Genomic DNA, 18,400 nt, shown 5'->3' with positions numbered 1-18,400 from the left:
CGGGATAAAAACATGTTTGGACATAAACGTAGATCACCAAGGTGAAAGAGGTTCCATGAACACAAGCTGTAAAATCCCTCAGTCGTTTACCGACCCCTCTATGAGACAAGACGCTGTTGCATTTGCTCTGGAAAAAATCAACAACTCCAATTAATATCTTCTACAAATTAATATCATATAATTAATATTAATATATTCAACGAGTTAATATCTGGAATTAATATCGCCAGCGGACGCGGGTCGAAGCTGGAACTCATGCCGACCGCTGCCACGGTAAATTAGGGAGCTACTAAAGTTTACTATCTTATCCATCCATTTGGGTTCTACGCTACAGTCGTTGTAACTTCACCTTCAGCAGTAACGGATGGAAAAAGACGTTTCTTTTCCATCGGACCCACTCCATTTCATTACCATATATAAGCTGAAGTTGTTCAAAAGCCTTGTTTCCTTGATTGGCAAAACTTAGCATGTTATCTAGCGCTAATTAAAATAGCTACTCTTAAACGGCTAATCTTTAACTAGGTTGTATCAAGCCACATTAAAAAAACATTTCAATGTTGTTTTAACATCTTCCTTAGGCCATGATGGGGAGACTTTTCCAATGGACGAGGACTTTGAAATGCCCCATTCCCCGATCCGAGAGGTAGCTGGCTATTTACTTTGTGGATATTCTCTTAGCCAGATTCATTTTGTTTATGGAAGTTTGTGTGCAGAACTACTAGCGTCCATTGTTTGTTTTTGCGAGGCTCTGGTCACAATTATTGTAAAATGCTGGTTTTGCACACATTTGTCTCGCAAAATAGTTTTTGGTTCTCTCCACAGTCGAGGCGTCATGCTCATCAAGCGTTGCACAGAGCACACAGGGTGTATGCCTTCACCTTCTCACAGACGTTTTCGTCAGCTACAAAGGTTCCCTTGAGTTTTTAATGTGTATCGCTGGCTTTTTGGCAGATATAAGTAGTTTATAAGAGCTTCGTCCATTTCAGTGGTAAAGTTTTTTTTCTGCATGCTTGCAGGTGGTGGAGGTGACGCTCCAGCACAAATCTGCCTACAGGGGGCTGGAGAGTGAGCACTGGTGGGTGCTCAACAATGCATTTTACAACATAGATGCAGAGGTGAGTCATGGGAACAGGTTCTCAGTTTCAGTGAGAATGGACTTGCCACAGTTGATGTCTTTCAACCTAACATTTTCTATGCATTTATAGCTCACCCTCCACTACTGTGCCAACACTAATGCCGTGGCCTGGATCAAGGTAAGTAAGAGTCTTGGCTAAATGCATTTTTAACTAGCTTGTCTCATTCTTAATCACACTCATCAGCATGTCCTCTGTTAATTCAGCGCAACGAAACCAGCATCACAGAAGCAAAAATATACCTGTGCACCCAGTCCACAACGTCATCAGTGCAGAATATTTTTTTGGTTAGTGCATCCTCATACCTAATTACATTTAGACTTATTTATGGGGTATTTAGAAAATGATTTCTAAAGGCATCTTTACTTATGTTTACTCTATTTGTGTTTTTCAGCAAAAAGAAGTTTCTGTGACATATAAGGGTGTCTCCATCGATTCAGATGGCCTTTTCAGGTTACATGAGTCTAATCACACCCAGACCCTGGAGACACCGGACCCTGCTGTTTTCTCCACCAGTCCAGACCCACCAAGAGGACCCGCTCCACGCCCACCTCCAGGCTTCTAATCACCTACACAGCATTTTAATAGATCCTTATACAAAGTTCTGATCTCACTATGTATCATGTGTTTTACTTTTCCACATAAAAACAAATGTTTGTATGCATTTGTGTGTTTTTCAGAAGAAGTAACAACATGAGGACTAGATGTTGGACTGTTGGGACTCACATGGACTGATCACACACCTGGGGCATTGTGCATCTGGCCCTTCTTCTCTTTGCCCCTAACACTGTTTAATGTTTCATCTTTTGAGGTTTGTGTAACCCTAACACATCTCCCACCTTTTTCAGTAAAACATTGAACTATGTTTGGTCTTTGTGGAGATGCCTTGGGGGGTGGATGCAGCTTCACAACAATGTATACACTGAAGAGGCCAGGGTTTAAACATTGGTAAAACTGTGCAGTAAAAGCTTAGTGGCATGTCTGGCCACACTTGCTACCCCCGGGAAGTTCTGCCTTGAAAGATCCTATGCTCAGCATTTAAATGAGTTGCCCCGCCCCCAACCTTGTTATACTCTACCACAGTGATTCTCAACTGGTGGGTCGCGGACACGTTCTTGGTGGGCGAACGTAAAATGGACACAGAGATTCAGTGTTATATCGCCGGTGGATGGCGCCAGAGCTAGCGAACTAGTAACGTATTGAATCATATATGTGGATCTGAGGTAAATAAACTGGATATTTTTTTTCGGCGTGAGATATCGGAAGTGTGGCGTGAGAGCGTGTGAAAACGGTCAAATGCATGTGTCTCACGCTCAATGCGTGAGAGTTGGCAACCCTGATAAATGAGTAATACAATTATTTCACTCGCCAGTGGCGACAGGTGATACAAGAGCATTATATTTTATGGGTGAAGACTTTTTGTCATTGGAAAAATATCCACAATTTTCTTTTGAGGTTGTATTTTAAAAGTTAACCGATATGCTGTAGTTCCCACTCTCATGTTTGCTCTGCCCATTAACAAAAGCGGGAATCACCAGCGTGACTCGCAAATCAGCGGAGCCGAGCTGAAACTTTAGCACTAAGCGTTAGCTTGTTGAAAATAGCGAAGCCAAAAATATTGGATTTTTTCACACAGTCTACATTTCTGTCGGACCATAAGAGGACACACTCCTTTATAACTGTACATAGTTTTAAGTTCATTTTAATGGGATCAAATGTCACTCATATACATACTATGAAACTTGGTCAAGTTCGTTTCACGTTCGCATATTCGGAATTCTTTCTTCAATACCTTTAAGTTAAAAGTACCAAAATATGCAAATTCTTATTTCTGGCACCCAAGACAAACATCTACAACTTTGTTTACATCAGGAATATATGTATTTTAAAACATGTTATTTTAAATATACTCCTGTCACCGCTGCAACGTCTAAGGCACCGTCTACAAATGACCTTAACACGGAAGCAAGTGGAGGTCGTAAAGGCCCCAGAGCACTGCGCACTCTGTTTTTTGCAATAATTTCAATAGCTTTTAAACGGTCCATCTAAGACCACCAAAGAAGTTGGATTACATAAAGTTAATCTTTAATAACAACCTACAACTAAAAGATGGGTATTTATACCTTGCACCAATGTGTGGTGGTCAGTTTTTGTCAAATATTTCAATAGCTTTTAAATGGGCCATCATAATTCCACAAAACAAGGTTGTTGATTAGGATGCACTTAACTATAACTTGTTTTATGCTCTTATGATGGACATTTTAAAAGCTATTTAAACATTTGACAAAATGTGCACTTAATATTTATACAACTTGTTTTTATCTTATGAAGAATCGTTTAAAAATTATTTAAATCTTTGCAGAAAAAAAGAGTGCGCAGTGCTCCGGGGCCTTTACGACCACCACTTTTGTCCATGTTAAGGTCATTTGTAGATGGTAATAGTAGTACATTTAAAACATGTCTAATTCCGAATACGCGAACATGAAACCAACTTAACCACAGTTACAAGGAAGAGAAAACATCAGTCATGTTGGACGACAGAGATCCTAAATAACAGCTGACCTGATGTGAGTGCTTATTAGTTTATATTATGGCACCTAGAAAAAGTTATTGGCGCCTGATTTTTTTCCTTTTAGGACCTACTGGCTCCTTGAGTAATTTTTAGTATGTAGCCCAGCATGAGAACCATCTTGTTGCCATGGTAACCACCAATTGTTTACCCTTTTAATTTGTTATAACATTTGTACTGTATAAAACTGGGTCGCGACTTAATGACAATGAGAAAAAGTGGGTCCCGGGCTGAGACCAGTTGAGAACCCCTGCTCTACCACCTACATTGGAGCAGGACTACATACGTCGCCGTTGAAACACGTACAACATACACAAACATAACTGTATGCTATTGTTTGCTGTACATCACATTCAGCATGATTTCAACTTTTATATATGTGCACAAGCACTCAAAAGGTTACTTTGTCATATGCTCCCTTTAAATCAGGGGTGTCAAACTTATATTGGATTTCACCCAGAGATGGAATAAACACAAAACTATTGTTAAGATTATTTCTTTTGGAGTCATCTTTCAGACATAGACCAAAACCATCAGGTTTCAAAGTTTAATGATTATTCATGTAGTTAAATACAGAACGAAGAAGATGTGTCTGAACACGATTCAAGATTCAATAATTTATTGCCATGCAACTTGTGCAAGTTGCTAGGGATTTGCTTCAGTGTGCTCATTGACAAGAAACATAAAAACAAAGGAAAAAGACATAAGTAACACACTGCACACAAGAGATACATTAATAAACATACATGGATATAAAAAAAATAATTACAAACTATATGACCGTGACAGTGGTTTAATTTTTAGGTGTTGGTGCAGGGTAGTGAAGCTATTTAATTGCTTGATGGCTCTGCAGTCTATGCTATTGAGAAGATGTGATGTTTTAGATGTTCTGGATCTCATCCTCCTATCTGATGGGAGGACGCTAAAGAAAGAGTTAGCTGGATGTGATCGATCAAGTAGAACTTTCAGACCTTTCTGACAGATACGTGTTTCATAGATGCTAGAAATCCAGGGAGGTTTGCAGCCAATGATCTTTGAGGCTGTACAAACTTTCCTGTCTACCTGCATCCTCTGCTGGACAGTGGAGTTGCCATACCAGACAGTGATAGAAAAAGTCAGAACACTTTCAATAGCTGCAGGGTAAAACTGCAACATCCCCTCACGGGCCACCCCAAACTTCCTCAGCTGACGCAAGAGGAAGAGTCTCTGGTGAGCTTTTATGGTGATGCAATTGAGATTTTCGTCCCATTTCAGGGAAGATTCTATTGTTGTGCCTAGAAATGTAAAACTATACACTTGTTTCACTTCCACACTTTATGTACAAGGGCTGGGATGCCTTCTTTTGTCTGTGGAAGTCTACTGCTAGCTCCTTAGTTTTAGCTACATTTATCACTAGGTTATGGATGTGACACCATTGCATAAGTGCATGTACCTCGTTTCTATATGCAGAATCATCCTCATCCGAAATTTGACCTACCACTGTAGTATCATTCGCAAATTGTAACAGACTCAGTGAGTGATTTGCAATCATTTGTGTACAGAGAATATAAAATAGGTGATAGCACACATCCCTGAGGGGCACCAGTGCTTATGAATCTGACCATTGAAGTGTTATTATGGATTTTGACCACTTGTGATCTTGGTGTTAAAAGGTGGCCGGCCCAGGATGGATCGCTTGTCTCTCCTCATCTCATTGTTCCTCGAGCAGGCGGGCAGCCATGTGGAGAAAATAAAACAGGTAAAATTAGCTCTGTATGAGGACATATACAGGACAGATGAGATTATAAACATTTCTGGATTGTGGCAGCAACTCCGGCATTAAGTTAAATTATTACAGCCTAGCTAAAAAAGGCAGAACCAGAAGGTAACATAGGCTTGGGGGCACTCTGAGACAATGACATCCATCCACTGCACTGTCAACAAACTTGAGTGACCACGAGCGGTGACAGGATGACCGCACCAGCGCCCCAGTCTACCATAAAACACTTCGCCTATGAACCCCTGGATCTGTACCTTTATCTAAGGGGAGATATTAATTATCAAACGCTAGTTTTGTGGCCGAAATATGATTCTCTCACTGGCGCTCATCAGCACTGGATGGATGACGGCGGTGTCATTTGATTGACTTGCGGGTCCGCCTTCAGATTTTCGGACATTATGTAGAAAAGTTTCCTCCCTCATCATACTTTCTCGAGTGCGTGTCTCGAATTTTGTAACTTCGCGCGCGCCGCACTTCAGCGCAATGAATTAATCATTAAATATTCATTTGTTCATTCATTTTGAATATTATAATGTCATGTCCATACTATAAAGTAACTACATTTAAATTTTTATTTGAATTTGTAGTGAAATATAGAAGTTATGGTTATTTATACTGAAGAATCTCTCCACCGATCACAGACTTTTCTTCATTTAGCTTTAATACAGTCGGAGAAAATAGGCGCATAATCATTTCTTCCATTTAAAATGTCAACTTTTAAATTTCTAAACCAATTTAACATGGATGGTGTTGTTCTGTTTGTATTTAAAAGCTCTATCCAGTGGTGTGATTTAATTTGCCATTTTTGGATACTTAATTTTTTTGTAACATACCTACTTAAAGCAGGTAATCTTACAGCTTATGTTTTTGCGATAGTGAATCTGATAAAAACAAGAGAGCTTCATACCTTTTAAAACTCACCAGGATTCACTAAATTTGACTTGATCTTTAAATAATTTTCTGGAAGAGCACCCCCAGATAACTCCATTATATAAACATTTAAGTACATTTATTGCTCAGGTGTTGCATTTTGTTGCTTCATAGATTCTCTCTTTTCTCCTTACACAGGCTGTTTAGATAAATATACTTTATAAATGTGTTTATTGTGTAGAATTAGGCAAAAGAGACCTTGTCCCAACTACACCACATTGTCAGTAATTGCTGGCATTGTCTTTTGCCAGGAAAAATTTTCAGTCAAATGAAAATTTCTTGCTTTAACCCATGCGCTAAACTAAATAAGTGGATTTTCAACGTAGACTTAAAGATTGTGACTGTGTCAGAGTCCCGGATGCATTTTGGAAGGTTGTTCCAAAGCTGGGGGGCCTTACAAGAAAAGGCTCTTCTCTGGCTGCGGCATTTCAAATAGGATGTTCAAATAGGAATCTAAATAAACTTCAAATAGTTCAAAATGCCGCAGGAGGCAGAGTAGACTGGATCTAGGGGTAGTGGAAAAGTACAGGGGGAGAGAGAGGGAGAGAGAGAGAGAGTGAGACAGAGGTTCTAACTGAGGAGCAGATACACAGATAAGGGAGTGAACTATATGTCAGAGTGTTCTGTCTGAGGGTCACAGACAGTAAATCACAAATTCCCTTACAGATTCCTGAATTATTTTTATGTTTTTCTATTAAAGCCAATAAATATGAGGATATTGCCATATGGAGGGCGTGCATATATTCAATAAGGCTGCTTTTCTATGATAGTCTATACACATCTAACTTAGAATTTCGCCATTTCCGCTCTAGGTATCGCGCAGCTCGTTTGAGACTCTACGTGTGTGCTCGTTGTACCAAGGCGCTATTTTTCTCTCACTGGCTCTCTTATATCACAACGGCGCAACCTTGTCTAAAGCTGTACGAAGAGAAGTCTCAACATGCTCGGTAAAACGCTCTAGACCTTTCAGAGCTATAGGTGGATCAATGTTTGTCAAACCCGGTAAAATATCAGTGAGCGCGGCTATGGTACTATGTGTTATGACAACAATTATGCGTAGGACCCACCACATTCTGAGTGATACCCATTGAATCCAGAATTGCTTGAAAGTTCATGCTAAAAGAGTCACATTTTCAAAATGGATGTTAAAATCACCAACTATAATCACCTTATCGGCTGATAGCACTACATGAGACAGGAAGTCCGAAAACTCCTGCAAGAACTCAAAGTATGAACCAGGGGGGCAGTAAATAGTAATTAACATAAACTATTTCAACGCTTTGTAGGTTGATAAATTTGAAACTGTGAGGATGAGATGTTCAAAAGAATTAAACCTGAGGCCGGATTTTTGAGAAATGCCTATACTATATTGGAGTCATATATTGTGGCGACACCACCTCCTCAACCATTTGGACTGGGGTTATTAACATATCTGTAGCCAGAGGGAAAAGCTTTGTTTAGGGCCATATAGTTGTCTAACATTGATTAAAGTCGTAAGTCATTTAACATTGATAAAATTTTGTCTATTAATTTAGTGAAAATTATTTTTTTGGTACTCGAGGAAAGAGGGGTAAATGCCGTCTCACTTGCAAAAGCCAGGCCTGCCCTCAAAACGTGTCCAATTATCTATATAACCCACACTGTAAAAAAAAATCCGTAAAATTTACGGTAAAAGACTGGCAGCTGTGGTTGCCAGAACTTTACCGTAAAAAAAACGGTGACAATGTAAAAAACACTACGGTATCTTTTTTGACAACCGTAAATTTCATCATTTAGAACTGTTCTTTTTACGGAAAATGACTTTACAGCTTACAATAATACACTGTAAAATTTACAACTTTTTAAAATAAACCTATTTACGGTGAATAATTTTAAAAACAACTGTTTTACTGTTTATCTCTATGATGAACACATTACAACCATTATTATTTTACAGTATTTGATTGTAAAGTCCAACTTCACAGTAAATTACTGGCAGGCCGCCATCACTAGGGCCTCCCAGTTGTTGCCACCAATGATCTGTATTATTATCTATAATATAGATCATTGGTTGCCACATTTTAAAGGCAACAAGGCACTTTTATTTTGCCTTAGCAACGTAATCACGCATTAAACCGTAATCACGCGTATTAAACACAATACGTGAAACATGAGGGCAGGTCATTAGCACTGTAACATTACACAAACACGGTAGGTAGACTCAGACAATGTACAACTACATAAACTAATACAGGGAGACTTAAACTAACAAAACATATAATCAAATACATAATCAACAACAGCATGTCATAACACTTACACATAACGCGTATCAATAACGGAGCCGCGGGGGCTCATGGGAAGTAGCGCCGCCCCCAGTGGACCGACGCTACACAATTTTACAGACAGAAAAGCCTTAAATTTTCTCAACAATCAGCAGTGCGCCTTGTATGTGCAGTGAATTAAAAAATCTCTTACTAGCGTGCGAACGCCTTACTAACGCGTGGCCATGACTTACTAACGCGTGCGAACGAGATAATTAAGTATTACTTTATATAAAGCCAGGTTTATCTTCATTGGGCAGTCAGTTAGTGTACATCCCCTCCTTGGCAGTCAGTTCACGAACAACCCTGGGATCTGCTTGTTTTGCTGTGAAAAAATTAACTTTGTTGCCGCGCGTGAAAGGCGACATTAGTATCTCATTCCCACGCCTTAATGATCTTCGCACGCGTTAGTAAGTCGTAGCCACGCGTTATTTTATTTTTTACATGATGTCACCTTACGGACTCCGTACGATTGTGCTGATTGATGAATGGTTTTCACTGTAAATTGAAATGTAGGCTACTCATCAGCAAAATCTGTAATTTAGACTGAATATTTTTTTTATTTTTAGGGTAATTCCTTGTTTACTACATTACGGAATTGTCCAATATATTTTACCTAAAATATTGAAATTAACATTAAAAATGTGTGCTTTCTACATATTATGACTGTAAAAATTAATTTTATATACTGTTTATTTTTTTAAAGTAAACTATTGCATCTGTTACAGTGATATACTGTTTTCTACTTTATGATCTTTTACTGTTGCTATTTTATAGTTTATTACCGTAAATTTAACAAACATTTTTTACAGTGCACTTTGTTTTCTGAGCACCATTTAGACATCCAGCAGTGTAGCGCCCATAACCTGCTGTAGGTCTCAGTGCCATGCCGAACTGGAATAGGGCCAGAGCACATTACAGCGTCTGACACCGTCCCCGGTAACTCACACACCTCTTTAACGTTATCTTTAGTGATCTCAGACTGTCTCAACCCCACATCATTAGTGTCAACATGTATAACTATTTTGGAATATTTACGTCTAGCCAGCACCTTTAGATTAGCCCTGATGTCAGGCGCTCTAGCCCCCGGGATACATTTGACTATGGCCGCTGGTGTGTCTACAAGGGTCGCTCCATTCAGGTGTCGGAGCTGTGAGTCTCCTATAACCAGAGCTCTTTTAACAGGTCGCTCAGTCAGTGTATCACTGAGTGGGGCAAACCTGTTTGACACATGAACCTGAGCTGAACGGTGATGGCGCCGAGATGACACCCATTCGCCTCGCTGCGAGGGCTCTAATGCCGGAGCTGAGGGCTTGCTAGCTACACAAATTACTGAATCATTAAGAAAGCAATATATTGTGCAGCCCTAAATTGAGCTGCTCAATGCTGGTATGAACTGTAATGGGGCATCATGACTGTTAGAGCTGCTGGTGTGTGTGGTGGTGTTATGATATTATTATATTTAAGCTTTTCCTTAGAAAGACATTGTCAGGCTTTTTGTGCACATACTCCTACTGTAAGAGCAGAAAGCTGTCTGCAGTCCAAGAGAACTTCTTCTGCAGTAGACTGTGTGTGGAAGCCACACTATTACTCTGCCTGATCAGTTCCTGTTCTCCAGTCGTCTTTGATCATCTCTGCTGTCTGTCTTTGCTAAAGCGAATCCATAAGTTTAGTTTGTTTAGATTTGTTTAGGGTCAAACTCAGGTCGTACCACTCCAGCTCTCCAGCTCTCCAGCTCTCTCTCTCTCTCTCTCTCTCTCTCTCTCTCTCTCTCTCTCTCTCTCTCTCTCTCTCTCTCTCTCTCTCACACACACACAGCTAAAGAGACTTGGCTGTCTGTGTGACTCAGACTTGGTGCTGTGAGAATGAGCTTCACACAAAGCCTGCAGATATAGAATCAGAAAACACACCTTAATCAGCAAGCACACCTTAATCCCACTGATTGTAGCTTGCAAGCCAGCACGTTTGGTGAGGCTGCTACAAGAGAGTAACACACCAGCAACATTCTGTCTCTGTCTCTCAGACAACAATGATGGAGTATGTGAACCATCAGAACTGCAGAAAGACATGAATGAGACCATTAAAGAGAAGTTTCCTCACATCAGGCTCACACTAAGCAAGATCAGGAGGTACATGTCACTAAACACATGCCAACTTGCACACTTGTGCTGCTGACCAGGCCAGTTCAGACTTGCTGGTGCGGGGCCTGGTCTTCATGTGCTTTAAACTTTACACTGCTACAACATTAGCACTTGTTGTTTATTGACCATCGTCTCTGCGCACTGATGCTGTAGCGATTAAGGGTGTGTTGGGGCCAGTGACCTGCACACTGATGCTGTGCCTGTTGATGGCTTGTTGGGGCCAGTGACATGTGCACGGTTTGCTGTAGCTGTTGATGGTGTGTTGGGGCCAGTGAACTGCACCCTGATACTGTAGCTGTTGATTGTTTTAGCGCCACTGACCTGCACACTGATGCTGTGCCTGTTGATGGGGAGTTGGGGCCACTGACATGCACCTTGATGCTGCAGCGATTGAGGGTGTGTTGGTGCCAGTGACCTGCACACTGATGCTGTGCCTGTTGATGGCTTGTTGGGGCCACTGGCATACGCACTAACGCTGTAGCTGTTGATGGTGTGTTGCGGCCATTGACATGTGCACTGATGCTGTATCTGTTGATGGTGTGTTGGGGCCACTGACATGAGCACTGATGCTAGGCCTGTTGATGGTGTGTTGGGGCCACTGACATGTGCACTGATGCTGTAATTGTTAATTGTGTGTTGGGGCCACTGAACTGCTCACTGATGCTGTAGCTGTTGATGTTGTGTTGGGGCCACTGACATACGCACTGATGCTGTAGCTGTTGATGGTGTGTTGCGGCCACTGACGTGCGCACTGATGCTGGAGCTGTTGATGGTGTGTTGGGGCCACTGACATGCGCACTGATGCTGTGCCTGTTGATGGCTTGTTGGGGCCACTGACATGCGCACTGATGCTGCAGCGATTGAGGGTGTGTTGGGGCCAGTGACCTGCACACTGATGCTGTGCCTGTTGATGGCTTGTTGGGGCCACTGACCTGCACCATGACGCTGTGCCAGTGGTTTATTTGTTGGGGCCACTGACATGCAACTTGATGCTGCAGCGGTTGAGGGTGTGTTGGGGCCAGTGACCTGCACACTGATGCTGTGCCTGTTGATGGCTTGTTGGGGCCACTGGCATACGCACTGATGCTGTAGCTGTTGATGGTGTGTTGGGGCCACTGACATGCGCACTGATGCTGTAGCTGTTGATGGTGTGTTGGGGCCACTGAACTGCACACTGATGCTATAGCTGTTGATGTTGTGTTGGGGCCACTGACCTGCACCATGACATTGTGCCAGTGGTTTGTTTGTTGGGGCCACTGACATGCACCTTGATGCTGTAGCGATTGAGGGTGTGTTGGGGCCAGTGACCTGCACACTGATGCTGTGCATGTTGATTGTGTGTTGGGGCCACTGACATTCGCACTGATGCTGTAGCTGTTGATGGCTTGTTGGGGCCAGTGACATGCGCACTGATGCTGTAGCTGTTAATGGTGTGTTGCAGCCATTGACATGCGCACTGATGCTGTATCTGTTGATGGTGTGTTGGGGCCACTGACATGCGCACTGATGCTAGGCCTGTTGATGGTGTGTTGAGGCCACTGACATGCGCACTGATGCTGGAGCTGTTGATGGTGTGTTGGGGCCACTGAACTGCACACTGATGCTGGAGCTGTTGATTGTTTTAGCACCACTGAATTGTACTTTGATGCTGCATCGATTGAGGGTGTGTTGGGGCCACTGAACTGCTTACTGATGCTGTAGCTGTAGCTGTTGATGTTGTGTTGGGGCCACTGACCTGCACCATGACATTGTGCCAGTGGTTTGTTTGTTGGGGCCACTGACATGCACCTTGATGCTGTAGCGATTGAGGGTGTGTTGGGGCCAGTGACCTGCACACTGATGCTGTGCCTGTTGATGGCTTGTTGGGGCCACTGACATGCGCACTGATGCTGTAGCTGTTGATGGTGTGTTGGGGCCTCTGACATACGCACTGATGCTGTAGCTGTTGATGGTGTGTTGGGGCCCTGACATGCGCACTGATGCTGTAATTGTTGATGGTGTGTTGGGGCCACTGAACTGCACACTGATGCTGTAGCTGTTGATGATGGCTTGTTGAGGCCACTGACCTGCACCATGACGCTGTGCCAGTGGTTTGTTTGTTGGGGCCACTGACATTCTTCTTGATGCTGTAGCTGTTGATGGTGTGTTGCAGCCATTGACATGCGCACTGATGCTGTATCTGTTGATGGTGTGTTGGGGCCACTGACATGCGCACTGATGCTAGGCCTGTTGATGGTGTGTTGGGGCCACTGACATGCGCACTGATGCTGTAGCTGTTGATGGTGTGTTGGGGCCACTGAACTGCACACTGATGCTGGAGCTGTTGATTGTTTTAGCACCACTGAATTGTACTTTGATGCTGCATCGATTGAGGGTGTGTTGGGGCCACTGAACTGCTTACTGATGCTGTAGCTGTTGATGGCTTGTTGGGGCCACTGACATGCGCACTGATGCTGTAGCTATTGATGGTGTGTTGGGGCCACTGACATGCGCACTGATGCTGTGCCTGTTGATGGCTTGTTGGGGCCACTGACATGCGCACTGATGCTGTAGCTGTTGATGGTGTGTTGGGGCCACTGACCAGCACACTGAAGCTGTAGCTGTTGATTGTTTTAGTGCCACTGAACTGTACCTTGATGCTGTATCGATTGAGAATGTGTTGGGGCCAGTGACCTGCACACTGATGCTGTAGCTGTTCATTGTGTGAGTGGGCCACTGACATGCACCCTGATGCTGTTGATGGTGTGTTGGGGCCACTGACATGCGCACTGATGCTGTAGCTGTTGATGGTGTGTTGGGGCCAGTGACATGCGCACTGATGCTGTAGCTGTTGATGTTGTGTGGGGGCCACTGACCTGCACCATGACGCTGTGCCAGTGGTTTGTTCGTTGGGGCCACTGACATGCACCTTGATGCTGTAGCGATTGAGGGTGTGTTGGGGCCAGTGACATGCACACTGATGCTGTGCCTGTTGATGGCTTGTTGGGGCCTCTGACATACGCACTGATGCTGTAGCTGTTGATGGTGTGTTGGGGCCCTGACATGCGCACTGATGCTGTAATTGTTGATGGTGTGTTGGGGCCACTGAACTGCACACTGATGCTGTAGCTGTTGATGGCTTGTTGAGGCCACTGACCTGCACCATGACACTGTGCCAGTGGTTTGTTTGTTGGGGCCACTGACATTCTTCTTGATGCTGCAGCGATTGAGGGTGTGTTGGGGCCAGTGACCTGCACACTGATGCTGTGCCTGTTGATGGCTTGTTGGGGCCACTGGCATACGCACTAATGCTGTAGCTGTTGATGGTGTGTTGCGGCCGTTGACATGCACACTGATGCTGTATCTGTTGGTGGTGTGTTGGGGCCACTGACATGCGCACTGATGCTAGGCCTGTTGATGGTGTGTTGGGGCCACTGACATGTGCACTGATGCTGTAACTGTTGATGGTGTGTTTGGGCCACTGAACTGCACACTGATGCTATAGCTGTTGATGACTTGTTGGGGCCACTGACCTGCACCATGACGCTGTGCCAGTGGTTTATTTGTTGGGGCCACTGACATGCACCTTGATGCTGCAGCGATTGAGGGTGTGTTGGTGCCAGTGACCTGCACACTGATGCTGTGCCTGTTGATGGCTTGTTGGGGCCACTGGCATACAAACTAATGATGTAGCTGTTGATGGTGTGTTGCGGCCATTGACATGTGCACTGATGCTGTATCTGTTGATGGTGTGTTTGGGCCACTGACATGTGCACTGATGCTGTAATTGTTGATTGTGTGTTGGGGCCACTGAACTGCTCACTGATGCTGTAGCTGTTGATGTTGTGTTGGGGCCACTGACATACGCACTGATGCTGTAGCTGTTGATGGTGTGTTGTGGCCACTGACTTGCGCACTGATGCTGCAGCTATTGAGGGTGTGTTGGGGCCAGTGACCTGCACACTGATGCTGTGCCTGTTGATGGCTTGTTGGGGCCACTGACCTGCACCATGACACTGTGCCAGTGGTTTATTTGTTGGGGCCACTGACATGCAACTTGATGCTGCAGCGGTTGAGGGTGTGTTGGGGCAAGTGACCTGCACACTGATGCTGTGCCTGTTGATGGCTTGTTGGGGCCACTGACATGCGCACTGATGCTGTAGCTGTTGGTGGTGTGTTTGGGCCTCTGACATACGCACTGATGCTGTAGCTGTTGATGGTGTGTTGGGGCCACTGAACTGCACACTGATGCTGGAGCTGTTGATTGTTTTAGCAACACTGAATTGTACTTTGATGCTGCATCGATTGAGGGTGTGTTGGGGCCACTGAACTGCTTACTGATGCTGTAGCTGTTGATGGCTTGTTGGGGCCACTGACATGCGCACTGATGCTGTAGCTATTGATGGTGTGTTGGGGCCACTGACATGCGCACTGATGCTGTGCCTGTTGATGGCTTGTTGGGGCCACTGACATGCGCACTGATGCTGTAGCTGTTGATGGTGTGTTGCGGCCACTGACTTGCGCACTGATGCTGGAGCTGTTGATGGTGTGTTGGGGCCACTGACATGCGCACTGATGCTGTGCCTGTTGATGGCTTGTTGGGGCCACTGACATGCGCACTGATGCTGCAGCGATTGAGGGTGTGTTGGGGCCAGTGACCTGCACACTGATGCTGTGCCTGTTGATGGCTTGTTGGGGCCACTGACCTGCACCATGACGCTGTGCCAGTGGTTTATTTGTTGGGGCCACTGACATGCAACTTGATGCTGCAGCGGTTGAGGGTGTGTTGGGGCCAGTGACATACGCACTGATGCTGTAGCTGTTGATGGTGTGTTGCAGCCATTGACATGCGCACTGATGCTGTATCTGTTGATGGTGTGTTGGGGCCACTGAACTGCACACTGATGCTATAGCTGTTGATGTTGTGTTGGGGCCACTGACCAGCACCATGACATTGTGCCAGTGGTTTGTTTGTTGGGGCCACTGACATGCACCTTGATGCTGTAGCGATTGAGGGTGTGTTGGGGCCAGTGACCTGCACACTGATGCTGTGCATGTTGATTGTGTGTTGGGGCCACTGACATTCGCACTGATGCTGTAGCTGTTGATGGCTTGTTGGGGCCAGTGACATGCGCACTGATGCTGTAGCTGTTGATGGTGTGTTGCAGCCATTGACATGCGCACTGATGCTGTATCTCTTGATGGTGTGTTGGGGCCACTGACATGCGCACTGATGCTGTAGCTGTTGATGGTGTGTTGGGGCCACTGAACTGCACACTGATGCTGGAGCTGTTGATTGTTTTAGCACCACTGAATTGTACTTTGATGCTGCATCGATTGAGGGTGTGTTGGGGCCACTGAACTGCTTACTGATGCTGTAGCTGTAGCTGTTGATGTTGTGTTGGGGCCACTGACCTGCACCATGACATTGTGCCAGTGGTTTGTTTGTTGGGGCCACTGACATGCACCTTGATGCTGTAGCGATTGAGGGTGTGTTGGGGCCAGTGACCTGCACACTGATGCTGTGCCTGTTGATGGCTTGTTGGGGCCACTGACATGCGCACTGATGCTGTAGCTGTTGATGGTGTGTTGGGGCCTCTGACATACGCACTGATGCTGTAGCTGTTGATGGTGTGTTGGGGCCCTGACATGCGCACTGATGCTGTAATTGTTGATGGTGTGTTGGGGCCACTGAACTGCACACTGATGCTGTAGCTGTTGATGATGGCTTGTTGAGGCCACTGACCTGCACCATGACGCTGTGCCAGTGGTTTGTTTGTTGGGGCCACTGACATTCTTCTTGATGCTGCAGCGATTGAGGGTGTGTTGGGGCCAGTGACATGCGCACTGATGCTGTATCTGTTGATGGTGTGTTGGGGCCACTGACATGCGCACTGATGCTAGGCCTGTTGATGGTGTGTTGGGGCCACTGACATGCGCACTGATGCTGTAGCTGTTGATGGTGTGTTGGGGCCACTGAACTGCACACTGATGCTGGAGCTGTTGATTGTTTTAGCACCACTGAATTGTACTTTGATGCTGCATCGATTGAGGGTGTGTTGGGGCCACTGAACTGCTTACTGATGCTGTAGCTGTTGATGGCTTGTTGGGGCCACTGACATGCGCACTGATGCTGTAGCTATTGATGGTGTGTTGGGGCCACTGACATGCGCACTGATGCTGTGCCTGTTGATGGCTTGTTGGGGCCACTGACATGCGCATTGATGCTGTAGCTGTTGATGGTGTGTTGGGGCCACTGACCAGCACACTGAAGCTGTAGCTGTTGATTGTTTTAGCGCCACTGAACTGTACCTTGATGTTGTATCGATTGAGGGTGTGTTGGGGCCACTGAACTGTTCACTGATGCTGCAGTGATTGAGGGTGTGTTGGAGCCAGTGACCTGCACACTGATGCTGTGCCTGTTGATGGCTTGTTGGGGCCACTGGCATACGCACTGATGCTGTAACTGTTGATGGTGTGTTGGGGCCACTGACATGCCCACTAATGCTAGGCCTGTTGATGGTCTGTTGGGGCCACTGACATGCGCACTGATGCTGTAATTGTTGATGGTGTGTTGGGGCCACTAAACTGCTCACTGATGCTGTAGCTGTTGATGGCTTGTTGGGGCCACTGACCTGCACCATGACGCTGTGCCAGTGGTTTATTTGTTGGGGCCACTGACATGCACCTTGATGCTGCAGCGATTGAGGGTGTGTTGGTGCCAGTGACCTGCACACTGATGCTGTGCCTGTTGATGGCTTGTTGGGGCCACTGGCATACGCACTGATGCTGTAGCTGTTGATGGTGTGTTGCAGCCATTGACATGCGCACTGATGCTGTATCTGTTGATGGTGTGTTGGGGCCACTGACATGCGCACTGATGCTAGGCCTGTTGATGGTGTGTTGGGGCCACTGACATGCGCACTGATGCTGTAGCTGTTGATGGTGTGTTGGAGCCACTGAACTGCACACTGATGCTGGAGCTGTTGATTGTTTTAGCACCACTGAATTATACTTTGATGCTGCATCGATTGAGGGTGTGTTGGGGCCACTGAACTGCTTACTGATGCTGTAGCTGTTGATGGCTTGTTGGGGCCACCGACATGCGCACTGATGCTGTAGCTATTGATGGTGTGTTGGGGCCACTGACCAGCACACTGAAGCTGTAGCTGTTGATTGTTTTAGCGCCACTAAACTGTACCTTGATGCTGTATCGATTTAGAATGTGTTGGGGCCAGTGACCTGCACACTGATGCTGTAGCTGTTCATTGTGTGAGTGGGCCACTGACATGCACCCTGATGCTGTTGATGGTGTGTTGGGGCCAGTGACATGCGCACTGATGCTGTAGCTGTTGATGTTGTGTGGGGGCCACTGACCTGCACCATGACGCTGTGCCAGTGGTTTGTTCGTTGGGGCCACTGACATGCACCTTGATGCTGTAGCGATTGAGGGTGTGTTGGGGCCAGTGACCTGCACACTGATGCTGTGCCTGTTGATGGCTTGTTGGGGCCACTGACATGCGCACTGATGCTGTAGCTGTTGATGGTGTGTTGGGGCCTCTGACATACGCACTGATGCTGTAGAT

At 45.3% G+C, this 18,400-nt stretch overlaps 1 protein-coding gene and 1 long non-coding RNA gene across 2 annotated transcripts in view; one reads left to right on the top strand and one right to left on the bottom strand.

Annotated features, from left to right (window-relative positions):
• LOC143524113 (B-cell receptor CD22-like) overlaps positions 1-18,400 on the bottom strand; it is a 210,241-nt gene that overhangs the window by 21,161 nt on the left and 170,680 nt on the right. The window lies entirely within an intron of this gene.
• On the top strand, positions 631-1,927 carry LOC143525931 (uncharacterized). Its single transcript, XR_013133783.1, has 6 exons — positions 631-643; positions 823-909; positions 1,017-1,115; positions 1,206-1,253; positions 1,340-1,420; positions 1,528-1,927. It is a non-coding gene; the product is annotated as an uncharacterized LOC143525931 (long non-coding RNA).

Source organism: Brachyhypopomus gauderio, chromosome 1 (assembly GCF_052324685.1).
Source record: "Brachyhypopomus gauderio isolate BG-103 chromosome 1, BGAUD_0.2, whole genome shotgun sequence".
NCBI lineage: Eukaryota > Metazoa > Chordata > Actinopteri > Gymnotiformes > Hypopomidae > Brachyhypopomus > Brachyhypopomus gauderio.
The sequence above is the reverse complement of the archived record's forward strand: the minus strand, read 5'-3'. Positions and strand labels throughout refer to the sequence as shown.